A 22,784-nucleotide genomic window follows, 5' to 3' on the forward strand; every position below is an offset into this window, starting at 1 on the left:
AAGCTTACCTTACCCGTGTGTCAGTAGTCCTTATTTTGTAAAAACACAGTGCATCTTATGCAGTTCTTTCTTCTTTTGCTTGATGCTAGCATGTCAAGGGCCCTTGATAAAGAGACTATTTCTGCAGTCACAGAAATGTCAGAGGTAGGACCAAATGTGAAATGTTTAGGAATTGTCTGCATTCTTCAAATTATGTCAAACTTTGCACCTTGCCTTGTATACCTTGTATTCAAATTGTTATTAGCAGTTACATAATCAGCTACTCTGACACATTTTCTCTTTCACAGGATGTCCGTTAGATTTACAAATGTCATCTGCTTATTGATATTGAAAGTCAGAAACTGGACATTGAGTACTGAAAGTTAAAAAGTAAGAAGTTGCAGTTGGAGATAAAGAACTGGAGAAGGATGTAAGTATACATTTAAACACAGCAGAAGGTCATGCTTTGGACCTTATTTAATGGGGTTTTTTTGTCTTCACAGCTTGAACAAAATGAGTGAATGAATAAATAAATCCAAAACAATGTTGGCACACTTTTATTTTCTTAAATTATAAATGCTAAACTTTTAAATAAAAGGGTTCACTCTAAAACAAAGGTGACCAAGAATAAAATAGGGGATTAACTGAGGTAGGTATTTTTGTAAAAGTCCCTCATGGTTCTGGATTTATTAACAAGTTCTTTGAAACTTAAGTAAATTCATGCTTGGTCGCATTGAGAGAAGAATGGGATTCTGTTTCCACCTGTTGGAAATTATCAAAATAAGCCAGGCTTTAACTTTATCTGCCTTGATAGAATACCCCCTGCTGTGAAATGACTAAAAGACTTTAGGTTATGCTAGCTTAGCATTTGGAATTAATTAATTAGAAGTGTACCAATTGAACACTGTCTTTATTTTACCTATAAATTAGTGCTAAAGTACTTGGTTCTTTCCAGGAAATTTACTAACTTTAGATTGTCTGTGTTTTCTTTATTCTTTAAAAGTGTGTAGAATTTAGTGGCATCTGGTGGTGAGGTTGCAGACTGCAACCAACTGGATACCACTCACCCTCCACTTCCAAGCATGTAGGAGAACCTACAGTGGTCGCAAAACTAGCGAAAAACACGAAAGGCCCTCTCTAGAGCCAGTGTTGATTTGTCCATTCTGGGCTACTGTAGAAACATGGCGGTGCAACATGGTGGGCTCTGTGGAAGAGGGAATGTAGAGCTCCCTCTATCATAACATATTAGCCGTGTTGCTAACATCCAGTTTTATTGCACCGCCAAAGTAGTTATTCTTCTACTGATGGGCAAGAAAGTTCATACAGTTTTTTAAAAATATCAATGAACTGTATTATAAATTACAATAAACCATGTAAAAATGTTTACAGTATTTTTGGTGGCACACTTCAAAATGCCCTCTTATGAACTCTTTAAACAGACTGGGACCTGTATGATAAGATTTTAGTTGCTTCTTTCACCACAGAAGTTTTTTTTTTTTTTATTTACACCAACCAGTATCGAAATAAAAATGGCCTATTGATTCAGAAGAGTAGTTCATATGTTGGATCATTATGTTTTGACCTCAGCTGACCCGGGTTAGATTCCTGAAGCTGCAGATATCTCCTCTGCAGATCTGGCCTCTGTGACCTGCGGTACTGAGATCCCTCCACTTGACCCGGCTGAAGTCTGCGCTGGTATGTAAGTCTGAAGGGACGGAGGCAGCTGGGTCTGAGGCTCAGATTAACCCTTGAAAACACAGAGTTACTAAGCACCAGGCGTTACAGCAAGGGCCAAAATCTATTTTCTTCTTGCTTTATCTGCATCTCTGACATCAGTTTCCAGATTATATAGCAACAAATGTTCATTACAACATATCCAGTAGAAATAAACATACTTCCAATATGGACATTTTTGTTGTAAGGCTTTGTATCCTCATTATTTATATTTACTTTTGATTTAATCGTCTGTGAAGATTCTCAGTTCACTTTATATCCAAAAGCAACTGGACTTGTAGATCCTTGAAGAAGTGTCGCCTCTCGTCCAAAAGTTTTCTTCATTTCTGGAACTGAAGAAGCCTTTTGTGTCATGGTTTTGTTCTAGTCTGGCTCTTAAGTTATATTTATGTAGTTCTGAGACAGTTTGATTAATGACGGTTTATATTTAAACAGGATTGTTCATAATTATATTGTAGACTTTTATTTAACTCATGGATGAAGTTCTGTTTTTGATTTGTCCTCAGTCCAGCGCTGCTATTGCCTTTTGTGTTTTTTCTGGTTTTCTCCAGCCTGCCCTGCATTCGTTAGCCCTGCCCTCTTCCCTGTGTCTTCCCCAGCCTATCAGCTCCTTTCCTGTCCCCGTGCTCCACCTGCATCTAATCCCTGTCATCAGTTTAGTTTGTATTTAAGTCCTGGTTTTCAGTTCAGTGTTATTGGATCCTTTGTTCAGTCTTATTCTATATGGTTTTGTTTCTGCCAGGTTTGCTTTGCCTGAACAAGCCTACAATAAAGAAGTTATTCTTCAGCTCTGCCTACAGTCTCCTGCGTTTGGGTCCACCTGCTCCGCTCCACCTAACAGAGGGATTCAACCAGTCATGGACCCAGTGGAGACAAACCTGCACAAATTACTAATTCATGCTCTTGATTTAGCTTTACATATTTTGCCTTTTCCCCTCCTGTAGAGGGGGAAGTGTCATGAGAAAAAAACAATTGTCTGAACCAATTATTAAACTGAGAGGAGAAAGTGCAAAGTACTTGTTTGAACAGTTTCAGAAGGCTAATCAGGGGCAGGAGCCACAACTTAGCTTCAGCTAGATGCCCTGTATACATTAAATCTGTTGCATTTCTTATCTGCATGGCCCCTGTTAAATAGACAAAATAAAAATGTGTGAGCAAATTGTGAAATTGTGCTCACAAACTTTTTTTTCCTCCATGACATCACAGGCTAACTTCAACAATCAGATCAATGAACCAGATGACATAGAAGGAGAAAACACAACAACCAGCTGCAGTCTGAGGAACTTTGAAAGCTAGCAAGCATGTCAGTGTAGCTAGACTGGTCCGAAACACTGTTGGTTTGGACCAATCAGCCTGACAACATGGACTTTCACATGATCATGCGAATCCAGCTGCCTCACAAGGTAAATTTGTTTTTGCCAGAAATGTAACCTACCTTATATTAAATGTAACAATTTGTGAGTATTAGTTATAAAATGTGATATTTTATGTAGTTATGTACCAAGATGACAGAATATCTGAGCTGAAGTTCTCACTCTTCGCTTTGTGAACTCATTGTACTGTTTTCCTCTCTGTCTGTGACATCGGTGTCGTTCACAACAAGGACGCGCTGCACCTGCGAGCTTCCCTCCCGTCAACATAAATGATGGCTGCTCTCAGAGCTTGAGCCGAGGGGTGGGGGGGGGGGGTGGGGGGGTTGGCGGAGAGGTGGACGCATTCTCTCCACAGTTTGAACAGTGATTGATGAGGCCGATAGACGATGACGGGGGCGTCGCAGCTCCACCCTCCCTTCTCTGTGTTTAATCACATCTCGTACAAACAGGTCATACAAGCTGAAGACACTTTACACCAAAGACATAAACTGATGCAAAACTGAGGCTGTGATTGTTTCGGTGTTTCAGGATAGCTTTGCTCAGTGACATGGCCTTCTGGGATACCTGTGCTCATATTCACCTGTCATGAGACCTTTTCTTGACTTTGGGAGTCCAAACTCTTGAGAATGGTAGACACAGATCTTTTCCACAGCAGAAATTATGACTTAGCATAGCAGGAAAAGTGGAGCTGATAAGATTAACACATTTACTGTGTGTTTGGACAGAGCGGAAAGCTAATTTTAGACACAGTGCCGTTACCTACGAAGTCAATGCAAAGACAGAAATTTGTCCAGGGTGGCGTGAATTGGCGCGTCCATGCAAGTTGAAAATGTTTCTTCAACTTGAGCAAAACATTCGCATGGAAACCAGGAATTTATGAAACATACAGAGACGAGACAGGAGGGAACAAACAGGAACTCTCCGACAGACACGAGCGATGTGTCCGTTGTTGGCTAGCTTACAGCTAATGTGCAGTTTGTATTTTGGCTCCAACCATCAAACTGATGCAAGGCTAAATTCTCTTCACATTCTGTCTGAACATATCTTATATCGTGTCCTAACTGAATGCAATGTGAGCAACCGTCAGTGACAAAATTAGTTTGATTTCTTTGTTTTCTACTGGAATGTCCCAACTGGCCACAAGTGACGCAGTGCTGCAGACGTCCTGTTTCTATTTACTCCCTGTCGCTCGAGTTGAAAGTGCGTCATGGAGAAAAAACAGCTGATCCATTTAGTTGAAATGGAGAGATCTCTACGATACTTCCTCATTTCATTACAAAAACCTAAATGAAGTAGCAGCTGGCTGGAGGGAGATTGCCAGGGAGCTGTGTGTTTTCTGTTTAAAATGTAGGATAGCAAGTACTCACCCATCTTTTACTTGACTGGTTACATCCTCAGTCTGATCTTGAGCACACAGCTGATAGGTATGTGGTTTGTTTATATAACGTAACAGAAGTGCATATTTAATGGGTTCAGTGTGGACAGGGAGCGTTAATTAAACAAGAACTAAATGGGGTTTTAAGGATTTCTAGGATTTTTAATTGCACTTGTGCTTTTCTTGCCTTGACATGCCAAAATAAGTGCATTTGGCAGCAACAAATATTGGATTTCAACTCTGAGACCAAAGTTTAACTTCCAAAAGGAATTCTATCTCATGTTTAAAATGCTGCTGAGACATCGGAGCCAACGCTAAATTACCAAAGGACTGCTGGTATAAGATTGTTCTCCCCAGGGACACTGACAAGCCGGTGTTTCCCTGCTAGAAGGTCCCCACATCACTAAAAAAAACAGAAAAAGAGTGCAAGTAAGCATCATGCTGATGATAATCAGGCCTGGGTTACATAACAGCGACTGTTCATTTCAACTTTTGACTTTATCTTTGGGGCAAAGTCAATATCTGCAAAATTTCACGGCAATCCGTCTGATTGTTTTTCAGTAATTTACATCTGGACCAAAATGTTGGACTGACCAATCAACTAACAGATGGAAAATTTATGAAAATAAGACTTAGTTGTAAACATTGCAGATTTTTACAGTGAACGTGTGTGTGCATGTATTTGTGTGCTATTGTCTTATGTCTGTGAAACAGCTGCAGAGTGAGGATCGGGCCCTCAGGCTGATATTTGCATGCAGTTTTTTCAGGGTGAGGCAGCTGTGTACAGTATGTTTCTGTCGCTGAGCTGCAACCGACTGCAGGTGAGAAAATTCACCTGATCTGTTCTGAAATCACAACAGGGTGCGATCATGATGATGAGTTGTCTTTACCATACCAGTCTACTTTACCTAATCTTTGTTTCCTTCCACTGTTTTTAATGAATTAATGTGATGATTTGTACTGGATAAATATAGATTTAATTAGTGGAGCTTGTTAGGGGTGAAATTGTTACCTGAGAGGAAATAAGTTTCCTTTTTTGTCTTGTTTTAGATCTTGCAGGATGAGTTTCTGCCAGGAACACACTGGAACATCCTCGAGAAGCAAGAACCCTGTAAACTATCACTGAAACCTGCTAAAGAACCTGTAGAAACCCCTCAAGAACCTTTGGTACTCCTGAGGAACTGTATAACCTTCTTGGGAAACTCTGGGACCTCCTTAAATCTTCTGGACACTCTCTGAGTTGCTAGACCCCCCTAAAGTTCAGCTTGAACATCCTATAGAGCCTGATAGCATCTTGAAGAACCAATGTAACCTCCACAAGATCCTATAGAAGACCCTCGCCTATGAAACCATCTCAAGAGTCCTCAAAGACCCCCTAACCTCTGAAGGAACGTTAATAAGAACCAAGAACCTTAAAATAATGTAGAAGACCAGGGAATTACAAAAAACTTACAGAGCTTCTGGAACCTCCTTAAAACATGTATGACATCCTGAAGAATTTCTATAACCTCCTCAAGATCCTCTAAAGATCGTTTAGAGTATGTTACCTTTCTAACACTCTGGAGAACATAAGTATCTCAGGATCCTGTAGAACAGCTTCAATTATGAAATCTCCTCAAACTAAAGAATCCCTAACCTCTTGAGGAAAATAACCTTCTCAAGAACATTTGGAACATCCCAAATAACCTGTTTAACTTTTTGAAGAACCCATGTAACTTCCTCAAGATCCTGTAGAGCAGCTTCAATAATGAAACTTCCTCAAGAAACTAAAGAGCCCCCGAAAGACCCCCTAACCTCTTGAGGAAAAATAACCCCCCCAAGCTCCTCTAGAACCTCTAAAGATCATCTGGAGTATCCTGAGGTACCTGTTTAACATCCTAGAGAACCCATGTAACTATCTCAAGATCTTGTAGAGCAGCATTACTTCTGAAACCTCCTTGAAATTATAGAACCCCCTAGAGCCTCATGAGGAAATTGAATAACCTTCTCAAGAACATCTGAAACATCCTGAGGTACCTGTATAACATCTTGGACCTGTATAATAGCTTCACTTATGAAACCTCCTTGTGAAACTGTGGTACCCCTAAAAACACCCCTTAGAACCTCTTGAGGAAAGATAACCTCTTCAAGATCCTCTAGGACCTCTAAATCCTCTGGAGTATCCTGAGGTACCTGTGCAACATCCTGGAGATCCTATAGGTATCTCAGGATCCTGTAGAACAGCTTTACTAATGAAACCTCCTCAAGAAACTAAAGAGCCCCTGAAAGATCCCCTAACCTCTTGAGGAATCATAACCTCCTCAAAACCCTTTAGAACCTCTAAAGAACATCTGGAGAATTCTATACCCATATAACACCCTGAAGAACCTATGTAACCTTATCATGATCCTGTAGAGAAGCTACACTTCTTAAACCTCCTCAAGAACCTCTAGAAAAACCATAAAACATGAAAATAATCTAGATCCTCAGGAAGAAGAAAACTTACAGACTAGATGTAAATTTTTACATATTTATGCACCAAAATGGGCAAAATTAACTTTTTTTTTTTTTTTAGAAAATTCTACCAGATTTTAGATTTGTGAATATTTATCAATGTGCTCAGGAACCTCTGACCACCAGACCTCTATATTAAGTTAATGTGTTCTGTAGTAGGCATCATACTAATCACTCTAACAAACACTATTTGTTCTGTGTTGATGGATTGACTTCTGACCTTTGACCTCCTTTTTATTGGTTGCCTTAACGACTAGTGTTTGACACCCAGGAAAAAAGCTGACTCCACTGTTGAGTTGAAGCTTTAAGGATAAGAATAAAAGTTTAACTTCTCTAATCTGAGAGCGTTTTAAAAGCAGCCGCAGTTTGCAGCAGGTGGACGGTTTCTTCACGCCGCGGTGAGATGGAAATGAACAACATTCCCGAGGCTTTTCACTGCAGGCTAAAGAAGACCGCCAACCTCTCCAGTCCTCGCTGAGGCTCTAAATAATCATATTCAGCTCTTTTATTTCATCTGAACTAATTAAAGTGATGAAATCTGGAGCAATATCCTCCATTTATAATGTTCCAGGCATTGTGGAGCTTTTGGCAAAAGGAAATCAGTGATAGAAGAAGCTGATGATGAAAAGGTAGAGCAGGAGGCAGTAACACAGCTGGCAGGGTTCGCTGAGCCGAGGACGGCTGCAGGAGAGTCCAAAATAAAATAAGACCTCTCTGAGCTTGACAACTGGGACTCTGCTCAGACAGCATGCAACAAAAATATATTTTCTATATCTATAAAAGCAGTATTACCACAGTGTAGAAATACTTTGTTACAAGTAAAAGTCCTACATTCAAAATTCTGCTTAAATTAAGTTTCATTAAAGATCCAGTTCAGACATGTTTTAAGATGTACAGTATATAAAAGACTCTACTTTAAAGAATAATTTGTGTTTTTTGGTTTTTCCACAAAAAAGTTCAATTCTGTTATTAAAATCTATTGCTTCTCCCTCATTAAACATTTCAGAATCTATAAGTTTTCCTGCTGGACACAAGACGTCTCCTCCCTCAGTGTTTGTGCTCTGCAGGCTTCAAGTTTCCACATCACACTTGTGTAAGTTGAATATTGGACCACAATTGGCTCCAAATTGGTTGTGATGTCACAAATCATGCTCGCAGACCCGCCCCTTAAAATTAGATTTTCAATGAGTAACAAGGAAATCTTCCACTTTCAGCAGATGGATGTAAAAACAGCCTTCTAGTGAAGCTCAAACATCCAACTGTAGGAACAAGAACAGGAACTTTAAGTACCAAAAGTATTCATTATACAGAACGGTCCACTTCAGAATAATATATTAGAATACAATACAGTACATTAGAGCTTGAGGTATTCAAAATCGATGACTTTTAGAAAAAAAGAGCCCATAATTGGGTGTTTAGCCCAGGGGTGGGTGCTTAAGTGTGGGATAGAAATGTTCAGCTGGTGGGAAAGGTTCCTGGAGACCTGGACAGAGTACCCGGGGTCTTGGCTGTGTGTGTAGCCCAGGTGTGGGTGCTTAAGTGTGGGGTAGGGACCTGTCAGAGGCAGGGGAAAAAGTATTTAGTTTAGAAAATAACTTTTCTATATTTATTATATTGTAAAAGTTAATTATAATAGTTCATTGAATAAATAAAAATATGAATACACAGAATTAATCATTTAAAAACATTTTTTGCGTGGTGTCTGGATGACGAACGTTACAGTGAGAGACTCGAGCATCTCTAAAATCATTTCTAAAATCTTTCATATTGTACATTTACTTGAGTAGAGTTTTAAGGTACTAGTACTTTAGTTGAGTACTCACATTTTATGCTACTTCATTCTTCTGCTCCATTACATTTATCAGACAGCTGCAGTTACTTTTCAGATCAAACGTACATGCAAAACATGTGATTATTGTATAAGATGTTTGTGATAAACTAGCTCATATTTGTTATAATTAGCACTTACAACAGTGAAATGCTACTTAAACAAGCATCATAATCCAATAATATAATGTACAATAATAACACTCACAGGGTTCATTTGTTTACATAAGAACTTTTGATCCTTTAACTATTAATACGTCTGTATGTTTACTTAACATTAAAAATGCAGAACTTACTTGTAACAGTAATAGTTTTGTTCCATCAGCAGTATTTTTATAGTTTGTTGTTGCTACTTTTACTTCAGTAAAGGATCTGAATACTTTTTGTATCACTGCTTTACATTTACAAAACATTCATGTTTAAAGTATTATTTATTATCAGTATATGAGCACAATTCATGAATCTTTTAAACTGTAACTTTTACCTGAGATCAAAGTATTTAATGACATAAATGGAGCCTGTACTGTGACTGGTTGTCATGACAGTGATCTGCATTGAAGGTGACATCAATATTAAGTGAATGACACCGAAAACAGTCAAACAACATCCATAAAGATCTGCTGGTGACTTTCAAATCTAAATGAAAAACTCTGATTGGTTAGTTTCTCTACTGCACTTTTATTTACTATTGCATATAACTGCATTTCTATACTATATAGTATTTATTTAAAGTATTTCTAACTGTATGCCTATTTCTAATTTATCTTGCATTTATGTCTCTGTTCTTAACTGTTTTAATATCATTTAAAAATGTTTCTTTTCTTTTAATTTTTTATTGAATTATAAAGCACTTTTGTGCATTAAATGTTCTTCACAAATAAACCTGCCTTGCCTTTGCATGCCCAGATGTTCTACTGCAGCTTAATAGGAAGTCCTGCAAAAGCAGTTTTTTTTTCCTCTCATACTGTAGCTACAGAAATACCTGCAGCACCGATTTCACTTGCAGTTTACTTAATCGATACTTGTGACTTGACTTAAGTTGAGCTCTGACAGACTTTAGACCTCACTTGTGTTATTGCATTCATAGACTTGAGAGGGGTAGTGTATTGGTGGTGGATCCTGTCCGGGTGTCAACCTCCAGGGAGGGCAGCCTTGCTCTCCACAGCGCCGCCCTCCCTCTCTCTTAGCCCGGCTTCAAATCTCCTCCAAACGGCGCTCACAGCAGCGACCTGACCGCCGCTCAGCAGCCGCTCCTCCGGCTGCCAGCTGCGTTCATCCAAACCACTTCCTCTCTTCGAAACAACTACTGACTGCCGAGAAGGAATCTGTTATTTACTGGGTGTGTTTGTTTTTTTTTTTCATATCGGTGCATGGATGGAGTCGTCCCCGCAGGAGTCCGCTAGCGACCCGGGCATGAGCTGCTCTGAGCCCGGCACGCCGGTCACGGAGACGCCGGCGAGCCTGGAGACCCTGCGGGGCGGAGAGCACCTGACTCCGGCAAGGAGACACAGCAGCTCCGGGACCGGCTCTTCCAGCAAAGGTAGGACTGCAGCTGGAGATTTATCTGATTTAAAGGATAACAGTCAAAACTGCCAACCAGCCGAGGAGTGTTTCAGCTGTCAGGCTGCTGCTGCAGCAACTTCAAACGATTTGTGAGCAGTTTGATCTGTGCAAGTCTGACACACACGCGCGCGCGCGCACACACACACACACATACACACACACGCACAAATACAGTTTGTGGTGATTGTGAAGCCGTACATGGTCAATCAAAGTCGGACACGGAGAGCTGGAAGCCGCTGAGTGTCCAGCTGGAGAAACACAATCTCTGATTTTTATCACTGACGCTGATCAACTCTCATATTATGAATGACGTGAATGGAAGAAGCAAGTTTAAGGGTTAAAGTGAATTAATTTTGAATTTAATGAATCTGACATCCATGTCCACAGAGGCTACTTGACTGTTTTCCTGCTTTTGGTTTTGGGCCTCATCTTCAAATGATTTTATAGAGCAACATTCTTCCAGCTTTATGTCAACAGTTTGTTTCTTTCCTGTTTCAACATGACGCTGCTCCTGTGCACAAAACCATCTCCATAAAGAAATGGTTTTCCCAGTTTGGCATAGAAACCTGAAACCTCAACCCCATCCAACACCAGCCAGACCTTATCACCCAACATCAGTGTTGGACTACATTAATACTCTTGAGGCTGAATGGGAACAAATCCAACTATCACATGTAGCTGAGAGTATTTGCTTGTCCACATACATTTGGCCATGTAATGTGCATTAATGATGAAGCTGAGGACTCAAGAGACTTTATTTAAAGGACGTTTAGTTTGAATTACTGGTTGTTTTCTTGAAGCTCCTCTGATTCTGTGCTTGTTGTTCTGCTCTGCTGCTTTTCATATTAATGAGAAGGTAACTGTTATTTGTTTTCATTATCAATCTACTGGTTATTTTCTCAGTTAATTGATTTATTGTTTTGTCTGAAAAGTGTCAGAAAACAGTGAAAACTGCTCGTTATAACTTCCCACGTCCAAAGAGATGAATTCAAACTGTTTGTTTTATTAAACTTAAACCTAAAGATATTCAGTTTATTATCTTATAGGACAAGGAAAAGCAACATTTGAGAACCTGGAACCTGCAGTTGTTGTAACTTTGATGATTAATTGATCCTCCAAATAGACCCATCGACTGACTGATTGATGAGCTGGTGATTGCTAGCTCTATTTGTTAGTGCGGAAACGGTCTCACACATAATTAATACCAAAGAGGAAAGTGCAGTTAACATGTGTCCCCTGTGAGCAGCTCTCAGGCCTGACGGCAGATTTTCCTGCAGCTCATTTTTGGTATGCAGCCTGGAGAGAGAGAGAGAGAGAGAGAGAGAGAGAGGCGGTCAGATCGAGCTTCATTGAGTTTCTCAGAGCAGAGCAGAGTTACGTAACAGCTGTTCAAGGAGAGAGAGGGAGAGAGAAAGGAATCACTGCGAGTGTTTGAGCTGTGTGGAAACCGAGATGAACAGATAGTGTGACTCTGTTTTTTTTGAGACGTTCAGTCGAAGCAGAGAGCCGGGAGAAGCCGGGACGACGCGAGTAAATAATGAAAGATAAATAAAAATCAAACTCCCAGAGAGCTCAGTGGGTCAGATGCTGCATTCAAGTGAGGTTTGTGAATTTTAAAGAGCTACGGGCTGCGTGAAACCAGCTACTGGTCGTCTTGTCAGTCAGAGTTTTGGTACGTTACTGTATCCTGGGAAAAATATTTCCAGCCTGTACTGGTGCCCAAATTATCACCAAACCTTCCATTCATCTTTCCACAGAAAACATTTTGTTCTTTTAAGAAAAAATGACTTTATTATGTGTCCAAAGCTTCAAGGAAACACCCAAAAAGTCAGACCTCTGATCCCAAACTTGCAAGTCGAGCAGCTTTTTTCTCTGTAAAGCGTAGAGTGATGGTGACATTCAGAGCTGCAACTAATTAATCGTTCGGTACACAAAATTCAAAACAGTGAGAAATATCTGTCACACTGATCTGAAGTCTTTTTTTTTTTTTTTTGTTCAACCAACAGTCCTAAATTCAAAAATATTGACTTTACTGTCACATAAGAGTAAAAAAAAAAGCAGAAAATCTTCACATTTCTTTTATCTGTTGATGGATTAATTAATTATTGCAGCTCTGCTTTCGTCGTCCAACAGCTGAACAATCAAACTGTTGATATTTAAAAGTTTGTTCGAGTTGACTGACAGCAAACTCGACCTCCCTCCACCGGAAGGTCAAAGGTCAGGGTTTAAAGTTTGTGTGATGTCTCTGAACACCTGCTTCTGTTTGTTTGTCTGTTCGAGTGTTGACAACAATTATATATCACACTGGATTATTAATTTATTTGAGCACAGAGGGAAAAGTATTTGTGACAAAAAACTTGAACAAGTCAATGGAGATGATTTAATTTATTGACATCTGTTAGATCGACGGTCCAATCAGCATAAATCAGCATCAAAGTTGTACGTGATGTCATTAATCTATAGTTTCCTGTAGGGCCGAATGCTTTTTGCTATTTTGATCGGTTTTGTAAGTTATTTTTTGAGTTTTATAAATGATTAAACCTTTTAATTGTTCTGTCTGTTGGTAGATTTAAATGTGAATTATTGTTCTGACCCCGAGATTTGACAGGTTTTGCTTTTAAAAGTCAGTTTATTAACAGGATAACACGGCTGAGCAGGTTTTATATTCTCCACAGTGAAGACGTTTCCATCAGCTGAGGACATTTTTCGTGAATTAGGACATTTTTTAAAAAGTGAGGACATCATGTGGGAGTATTTTGCAAAATGAGGATGTTTTGGTAGGTGATAGTATTATCGTATTAAGATACATATAATATGAATTAAGACATAATACATAAAAAATAATACTTAAAAACTGGTTTACTGGTGGAAATTTTGTGTTCTTGGTTCAAAGCTAAGAGGACATGTTTTCATACTTCAGATTGTGTCCATTATTGTGTTTGTTTATTTGTTTATTTGTTACAGATGTGTAACACTGCATCACAATTTAAAAACTATAATCCAGAAAAAGTCAAAAAATGTTTAAAATTAGATCAACTCTGCTCAAGAAAAATGTTTTATTTGCATTCAGTTTGTTTGTAACTTGTCAAAAGTAAAAATGTAAAACAAGTTGAAAGCTAGTTCACAATATAATTATATAAAAACAACTTCAAACAATCAAGTAAAAAACATTAAATCCACACAATATTCAATATACGAGACGAAGCTGTCGACACATTTATGAAATAGGATTTGAAACATCAAAACTGCCGTCAGCGCTGCTCTCGCTCTGACTGTCAGCTCGCTCCTGAGCTCTCAGCCAGGCAGTCCTGCTATTTCTGACGGCACTCGAAGGCAGCAGGCGTGTTGTTATGTAAGAGGTGACGGGTGAGGAGGACACGGAGCCGGAGCAGCCAGTGGGAGAGAGAGACAGAGAGACACAGAGAGAGAGAGAGAGAGAGAGACAGAGAGAGAGAGAGAGAGAGAGAGAGAGAGAGTGACGGCTTTTTTTAAAAAACAGACCTGTGAGAAGCTTTAAGGTTGAAAGCTGAAAACTAACCTGCTGACCCACATTCCTGCTGCCTGCCTGCAGAACAGCAACACGCTGCAGGAAACTTTATCCATAAAACTGAAATATTACAAAGAGAAAGTCTGTTATCAGCACAGAAAGATAACATCTGTTTCAACCGTATATTTTATTTATTTTCACAGATGTTCTTTGATAAACCTGTAATAAATTCTAATGGACTATGGTAAAATATACTGCTGTATTATTCTTCTACCCCCCTCGTACACATGATTCAGTGTCAAGGTTTCTGACTAAAAACTGTTCACACTAAAATGTTTCCACTTTACAAATTGTTTATACTTTGCAAAACGTCCTCTCCTCTGTCCCAAAAATGTCCTCATGTTCCAAAAATATCATTTTCCAAAAATGTCCCTAACTGTATAAAAAAACAGCTCCGCTCTCCAAAAAGTCTCCCATTTTCCCAAATGTCAAACATGATCTCACTTTCAATCCTCATCATCCAAAATTCACCCACTTCACTAAACAAATATGTCCTCACTTTATGGAAAATATCTTCACGTCCCTAAATGCTCCAAATTTATAATATTGTCATATAAAACAAAAGTTTAGGTAAAAAATTCAGCCAGCAAATAAAAAAAACAACCTACGTCTTAGTTCCATTTGAGTGACAGACGCCGTCTTGCAGCCTCTGTAGTATTTTGATATATGATTTAATTCCTTTTGGAAGATAAATGTTTGTCTCACAGGTGAAATCTAACAACTGTAGCTGCAATATTAATTTGTCTGAATGTAAAGTGAAGCTTCATGTTTTTACTGGACACAACAGCAGCAGCGTCACCTCTGCAGCTCTATATATACAGATATCACTACATTTACATAAATATAAATATATTAAAATGAACAGATCAGTCTGTATTAAATATTTTATTTTATTAAGCTACATAACGGTTTGGATTTTTATTACAGCTACATTACTGATTGAATAACATGATTTACTGCGTCTCTCTGTCAATGAGGTTGTTTATTTGTTAGATATTAGTGTTACTGGAGCTTTGAGTTGAGGTTATTTTGTCAGAACAGTCAGCAGGTTCGCTGCTGGTTCAGTTGCAGAATGACGAACTGCGTCCTCTGAAGTTTGTAGTCCTGAGTCAAACTCGCCAAGTTTGAACTAGCGAGTATGGAAGTCCGAGCTTGGCGTACTCGGTATTGAGAAAGGTCGTATGTCACATGTCGCTACTGCCTGTATCCGTCTTTTTAAATTAAATTAAAAGCCGTCTAGTGTTTTATACACAGTCCAGCCATACACCAGGTTTTCATTTAGTCTCATTATTCTTCTTCTACAGTCAGTTTTAGCATCATTGCAAACAATAAACCTGAACTTTTATCTAGTTGCTCTCAGAGAGTCTCAGTCTGGTTTAATGAAGCTGCTTCAGGATGTTCATGAAACTTCTGATTGTCGTTTTCGCCGCCATCAACAAATAAAAACACAGACAGACAGAAAGTGTTGAGATGGAAAAGTGACTTATTTAAATGATTCATCTGATCGCCGTGACGTGAATAACTGACATTCATCAAGAGCAACCTGTCATAACACACCTGCAGGGGCCTTTTCAGTAACATCATTATATGCAGCGTTTGCTGCTCTATTTAAGGATTTATTTTAATTTGTGAAAATTAGTTTCACTAATCGGTTTCAGTTTTAGAACGTTTATCAGATCGTCTGCACCTCCGCAGGATCTTTATGAAGATCAGCTTCTGTAGCAGCTCACAGTCATTTCCAGGAATCACGATAAAAGGATTCAAATACTCCACTAAGATTTATTACTTATCAGAGCTACAACAAATAGACGATTAATCAATCAGTCAATCAGAAATTTAATCTGCAACTCGTTTGATAATTTATGAATCGTATTATCTATATTATATATTTACTGTAGATAGTGACGGTACGGAGATGAAGGGAAAGTGAACTAGAGATGTTTCAGCCACTACGTGTAATTTTAAACACACAGATAAATATATTTATTAACATTACTGTAATATTTCAGATATTCAAATCTAAACAAATAGTTTATTCTTCAAGAGGAATTTGTCAGATTAGCTCCCTCTTCTCATGAATCATCTTAAACTTTAACTGTTTTTAGCATCAATAAACTTCACACGTTTTATTTCTAAACTTTTTATTTCAGTTCTCACTGTTTACTGCAGACTTTTCTTCTTTTTTTTTTTTTCTTTTTCAAACAAATTCAAGCATTCATTTATATTCTGAGACAGTCTGAACATCTTTCACTGTATTTCAGTAACGTGGTTAAAGTTACATGCAGATACGGAGGCTGTTTGGTGCATATTGTCTGTTATTATGAATAAATAAATAAATAAATAAATGCAGAAATAAATACTTAGATACACAAATAAATAGAAAATAAATACATTTTGGTTATGATGTCTTGAATTTACTTCTACATTTCCGTACATCAACTTTTATTTAGGCTATTTCTGTATTTCATTTATTTATTTTATTATATTTATAATGAAGTCATTTTTCATCCTCCGTACATGTCACTTGTCATCTTTGTTTACTTTTAAAAAACATCTTAAACTTCCAAACTACAGTACTGTTTGACAAAAATATTTGATATATATACTGTAAACATACAGTATAAACCTGTATATGACACTTTTTATATTCATATTTTTCTCCCTGTATTTTATCGTAGCTTTTCTATCTTTTATTATTCTTATTTAGTTTAATTCTGTTTATCTTGTCTTGAGTTTCACGTGCAGCTGAGTACATGTAGGTAAAAGTGGGTTTTTATAATATGCAGATATCCTTGTGACATTTTATCATATAAAATCATAATAATATATCATAATAATAAACATTCTTTAATGTGCAATAAACATAAATAATTAACTGGTGATTTTTGGGCTGTTAGGACTGCTTTTCTGCTCTGAGACACTTTATTAATAACACTCATTTTCATAGAGGAAGTCAAAGCTCTCACACTCGGGTATCAAAGCCCTGAACTCCGCAGACCTCATGAGGTCAAAGGTCACATATCAATCGGATGGTGTTACTCCATCAATGCACCTGCTGCCGCTTTTTTAACTCGAGTCTGCTCCTTCTTTTTCCTTCACCTTCGGATCCTTCCATGAACTGGTTTTTCACTTTCAAGAGAAGTTTTTTAGCTGCACGGATGTGAAGGTGTGACCCAGTTTAAAGTGTTTCACAAACTGGGTGACGACGTGCAGAGAGAGAGAGAGAGAGAGAGAGAGAGAGAGAGAGAGAGTCTGTCCGTGCTGGTGAACGTGTGAAGTTATTTTGGCCTGCAGCTCCCCGGTGGCTCTCTGGCTCTGTGGTTTCGGATGCTTGGAGGAGGTTGAATGTGACTTCCAGCGTTTTGATACGTAGCTGAATTAAACTCCACATCATGCGGCGGCTGAATGTTTTCATGCCACTAACAAGATTTAATTATCTGTTGTGGGATGTGATCGGCCGTTTTTTCTTATTTCTACAAAGAGGAACGGGGGTCTGAGTCTCCGAGGAGCTCTGGGAGTGTTTTCTCTGGGATTTGATTGGCTCAGAAGCCAAAAAAATAACCGTCTACAAATTCCACATATCCAGCGTCTGCCAACGTCTCACTGTCAAGTTTTATGATTTTTGGTTTTTAGTGCAAGTTAATCTGAAGAATGACATGCTCCAATTCTACCATTTAGCTCATAAAACATTTTTTAAAAGCTTTCTATAAAATATCTTGTCTTCTACATTTTTTATAGTTCTTGTAACTTGTGTCTGTTTTCTTTCTGTTTTACTTCCAAACAAAATCCTTTTAAATTTTTGTGTAAAAAAAAAATCATTTGAAAGTACGTCAGTCTGACAGAATGTTATGTAAATTTATTGAACAAGTAGATGAAGCAAGACGTAGAGTTGAGTCACGCTAGCAGCGGGTTAGCATGTAGTAAAACTGTATGATAATAAAACTTTAACTGTTGTGAATCCTTCAGAGGCAGAAACAGCAGTGTAGCGTTTTACCATATGACCATATTATTAGCATGCTAACATTAGCTAATTAGCACTAACACAAAGTACAGCTGAGGCTGATGATGATGTCATTAGTTTTGCAGATATTTGGGCAGAAATCAAAATAGAGCTGAACAGAAAATTACTCTGCAACTGTTTCTGATAATCAATGACACATTTAAAGTCATGTTTTTTTGTCATCTATGATAGAAAATGTAACACTTTGGACTAAATGAGACATTTGAACTCCTATTTTATCAACCAAACAATTAGGGCTGCAACTTTTCATTATGATATAATATTTCATATTCTTAATATTTTAATAATAATAATAATAATAATAATTTCATTTGTACAGCACCTTTCATACAAGAAATGCAGCTCAAAATGCTTTACAGCAAAAGAAGTGACATGCCCCAAGTGCTTCACATGAAAAAGACATAAAAGCATATAAAAAAAAAAAACCCAAAAACAAACCATTAATGTAACATAAGATGGAAATAAAACCCACTTGATAACATTAATAAAAATAAGATAAAATAAAGTGAAAATACAATACATAGATTGTGTACTTCAGTGGTGGTAATTTGAGACTTAATAAGTGAAAGTATTTCTTCATGTGATCACAGTCTGTAAATTGGCGTCTTTATGGTCTCTGAAACCATAAGCAAACAGACACAGACTCACCAACTAACCTATAAAATGCCAGAAAACAAATGTCTCAACATCCTAAAACCCACAATGACGTCTTGAAATGTTTTTGTTTTGTTTAAAAGCCAAAAATGTTCCATTTATTTTTACATACAACAACGAGAAGCAGCAAATTCTCACAATAAAGAAGCCGGAAGCAATGAATGTTTGACATTTTCGCTAGAAAAAAATTCCTTAAATGATTATTCGATTATCAAAATCGTTGCAGAGGATACGTTAAGTTATTACAATAAACCCGAAGGAATCATGAATATCTGAACCAAATTTAATGCCAATCAGTCCAATAGTTGTGATATTTCAGTTTGAACAAAAACAAGTCGACCTCATGGTGGCTTTACATTAAAAGTCATCAGGATTCATCTTCTGGAAACATGAATGAAGATATTTCAGTCTGGTAAACGCTGGTGGACCAGCAGAGAGGTTTAAAGTGAGTTTCCTGATCAGAGTTTGGCTTGTGTGTGTTTGTTCGTCACGGTGAACACTCGGTGTAGATGAACCTGTAGCTGCCAACAGTAAAGCAGACGTTTCAGAGTCAGTGTTTGTTATATAATCTGCTGCGAGCGGCTGACAGTCTGTGTGTCGTCCAGACGATCTGCCCGGATACCTGCTCCTGCCAGGAGGCCCCACCGCCGCCGCCGCTGCCGCCGCCGCCGCCTGATTGGTCACCGCTGATGTTTTTTCCATCTGAATATTTCAGATGATCGTCTGCTGATTCGGAGTCGGGAAGGTTCACTGAGCACAGCGGGAGGTTTGAGAGCTCGCCGCTAATTAAAACATCCAACAGAGACGCTCAGAGCAGCTTTAACTTACAAGTTAAACTCATCAACAGAAATGAATCGATTTTACACAGAAAAACATCCATGTTTCAGATCAATAATCCTCTATAATGGAAACAATTTTCACTGTAGAGAGTACTACAGCTGCTTGAAGAATAAAATGATTAATTGTGGCAAACATTTGTTTGTTCCAACTTATCAAATAAAATGATTTGCTGCTTTTAGTTGTAAATGGACAATCAGCAGATTAATCAGTCAGTTGCAGCCCTAGAAAATACAAAAATTGCATCAAAACTTATCCACTTGTTGGCTGAATAGAGGCCAGAACAGGTTGATGTGATCTCGTCTCTCTGACTTTGTTCAGTCAGGATTTCTGGAAGAACTTCAGCTTCTGACGAAGACGCACGAAGAAGACGTCCAAACATTCAAAACACTGCAGCAACATTTGTAGTAGAAAGAAGAACTTTACTCTGAGACCAACACAGTTCAGCTTTTGTCTCTTTGACTTTGACTGAAGGTCTGAACCCTGAAGACTAAGTGATGGTATGAAGGCAGGTTTGACCTTCGAGACGTCAGCATTCGAGGGGAAAACAGGATTTGTTGAGACGCTCATCGACTCGCAGCAGTGGAATCTAACTAAGTACATTTTGTTAAGTACAGTTTTGAGGTACTTATACTTTACTAGAGTATTTCCATTTAATGGTACTTTATACTTCCATACTGCTACATTTCAGAGAGAAATAATGTACTTTTTATTTCACTACTTTTATTTCACAGCAGCGATAGTTGCTGTTACTCTTCAGGTCTAGATGTTACGAGTCAAACCGATGTATTTTATATTTATATTTATATTAATTTATATCTCTATAAGATGTTTCTCTTCACTTTGACATTAAAGGACATTTTTCTATTAACCAGAGTAAAAAAAACAACAAAAGAGCCACATCGAATCCCCTTTAATCACATGTTATAAGACAATAAAACATGGAAAAGATTTGCTGAATACTTTTTACACGCCAGTAAATAAATAATATTTATGTACTTTTACTGATGCTTTTAATGCAAGACTTTTAGTTGTAAAGTAGTATTTTACTGAAGTAAAAAGTCTCTTCTACTTCTTCCACTGCTGGATTCTTGTGATTTGTTTGTCAAGTGAAAGGTCACCGTTGAAGACGACGCTCAGGGAGTATGCAATACAATCCAGGAAGTCCAGTTACAGATCCAAGAGTTAAAGAGGACATTTTCTGCATATTTCCAGCTCTATATTTATATTCTGGGGCTCTACTGGAATATCTTTGCATGATTTCCAGTTAAAAACTCCTTATTTATCTTCTACTGGTCCTTTATGCAGCCCCTCAGTTCAGCCTCTGTCTGAAACAGGCCGTTTTAGCTCCTGTCTCTTTAAGGCCCCGCCTCCTGATGAGCCCGCTGTGTTCTGATTGGTCAGCTTCAGGAAGCTTCCTCCTCCGGCTCCGGAGGCTACGTAAACAAACTATAGTAGCAGGATTTCACTTCTTTTTCTCCTTCTTTACTCCAAATGTCAACTTCTCAAATCCATCCGTACATGTTGGAGCTGAACCTTAGCAACCACCTTAGCAACCACCTTAGCAACCAAGGCTACAGAAGAGATGGCTGTTTGTGGGCATGTGTGAACAATCTGATGTCATCATGAGGAGCAGATTGACGCCCTGACTTTTGACTTGCAGGCAGCATTTTTTACATACATTCACCTCAAGTTTTAGAACCATTTTTAACATCCAACATAAAAACAGGAGATAAATAAGAGAAAATCACATCCCGACGATCTTGAGGTGAACAGTAGAAACACTTGTGACGAAGTCATCTACCAGGAATGCGGCCAGATGACGTCGCATCGTGTTGCAACAAAAGGTTTTAAACAGTTTCAACTTTTTTTTGGCTGGACGACCCTGCAGCTGCAACTTCAACACCTCTCTGTGTTCAGCTTTCAGTTGAAAGTTCATTTCCTGTCAGTATTATTGTAATACTTTGATAACATAAAGCACTTTGTAACATCATTTTTATAAAGAAGTCTGCAGTAACAACATTTTGTTAGATGGAAATGTATCAGTCTTTGCGTCCAGTCTCATACAAAATCATTACATATAAATTGAGGCAACAATGTTAATTAAAAGGCTTAAAATACTGATTAAAAATCAAACATGTCTTTAACCTGTTATATGAGAAAACAAACTGATTTTTACTTTGACTGTGAGAAGAATAAAAATCCATATTTAGACTAAAATAAAAACTGAATATTGTATTTTTTCTCCTGAATAAATAGCAGGCAGTGTTCTCATACTGTTGGTTATTTACTCCTCCTCCTCCTCCCTCCAGGCTCGTACATGAGGTGAATTACACCGATCTGATGGTAATTACCCAGAGTGCCTCTTGCTCTGGTCTGAAGCCAGCTGTTAATTAGCGCATTGACGTCTCCTTTGTGCGGCGGTGTGAGTCTGTTTGGCCGGACACGCCTCGTTGCTCCCTGATAAAGACAGAAGAGTCCAGTCATGGAAATTTCATTATCGGTGTCAGAACTCGATCCAGCCGCAGGATCAGATGGGAGCAGAACTCAGATCAGATGTTCGGTGTCATGATTTCTGCCCTGCTAACATTTAAGAATTCATCATTTAATTACTCGACAGTTGAGGAACGTGATCAGATTCCTCTGCAGGTCATCCTCCATGAAACAGCTTAAAAAACACAAAAATCAGATTAAAAAAATAGACACTTCACTTCAAACATATTTTATTATTCTTTAAACTCTTAAGTCATCAAATTATGACTCTTTGCTCTAAATTCTGATTTGTTTTTGGCTGATTTACTCTTTGAAATCTGACTTTTTCACAGTGTGAGTGGTGGAAACGTGAAGCCCTGATACGTCAGGTTATATATGATTTATCTGCTCACACGCGGTGAAGCAGCTGGTGTGTTGGACTCAAAACAGCCGCATGAAACTACGTGATGATTCCAGTCGAGCTCCTTCACTTCATTAGGCGGCGTTTTTCCTCCGGCGGCGTGCAGATGGACACCGCGACCGCCTCTCATCCTCCATCACCACCACCACCATCACCACCACTCTCCTCTTCATCCTTTATTTTTATCTCCGGTTCTCCTCGTTCTCTCTCTGTCTCTGGTCCGTGAAACGCCTGAAAACATCTTGACCGTATTGAATATATGATTCTAATATGACCCTGATGCTTGAAACCTTTTCTCTCATGAAGGTCGTACGTCCATGAAAGCAGAAGGTAAATCCCACATATGTCAGTCAAACACTCACAGTCTCTCCTGTTAGAGCAGCAACTATTAGTCGATAATCTAATTTTATAACTGAATAATCGTTTTAGTAACTTTTTTATGCAAAAGTGCCAAATATGAAGTGGTTGCAGCTTCTAAAAAATGTGAG

At 38.3% G+C, this 22,784-nt stretch overlaps 1 long non-coding RNA gene across 1 annotated transcript; it reads left to right on the forward strand.

The window, feature by feature from the left end:
* The first annotated feature begins 293 nt into the window (after window positions 1-293).
* LOC122987891 lies at window positions 294-2,847 on the forward strand. The gene is made up of 3 exons (XR_006404656.1): window positions 294-409; window positions 1,567-1,674; window positions 2,456-2,847. It is a non-coding gene; the product is annotated as an uncharacterized LOC122987891 (long non-coding RNA).
* Window positions 2,848-22,784: the final 19,937 nt, after the last annotated feature.

This window comes from Thunnus albacares, chromosome 1 (assembly GCF_914725855.1).
Source record: "Thunnus albacares chromosome 1, fThuAlb1.1, whole genome shotgun sequence".
In the NCBI taxonomy this organism is placed as follows: domain Eukaryota; kingdom Metazoa; phylum Chordata; class Actinopteri; order Scombriformes; family Scombridae; genus Thunnus; species Thunnus albacares.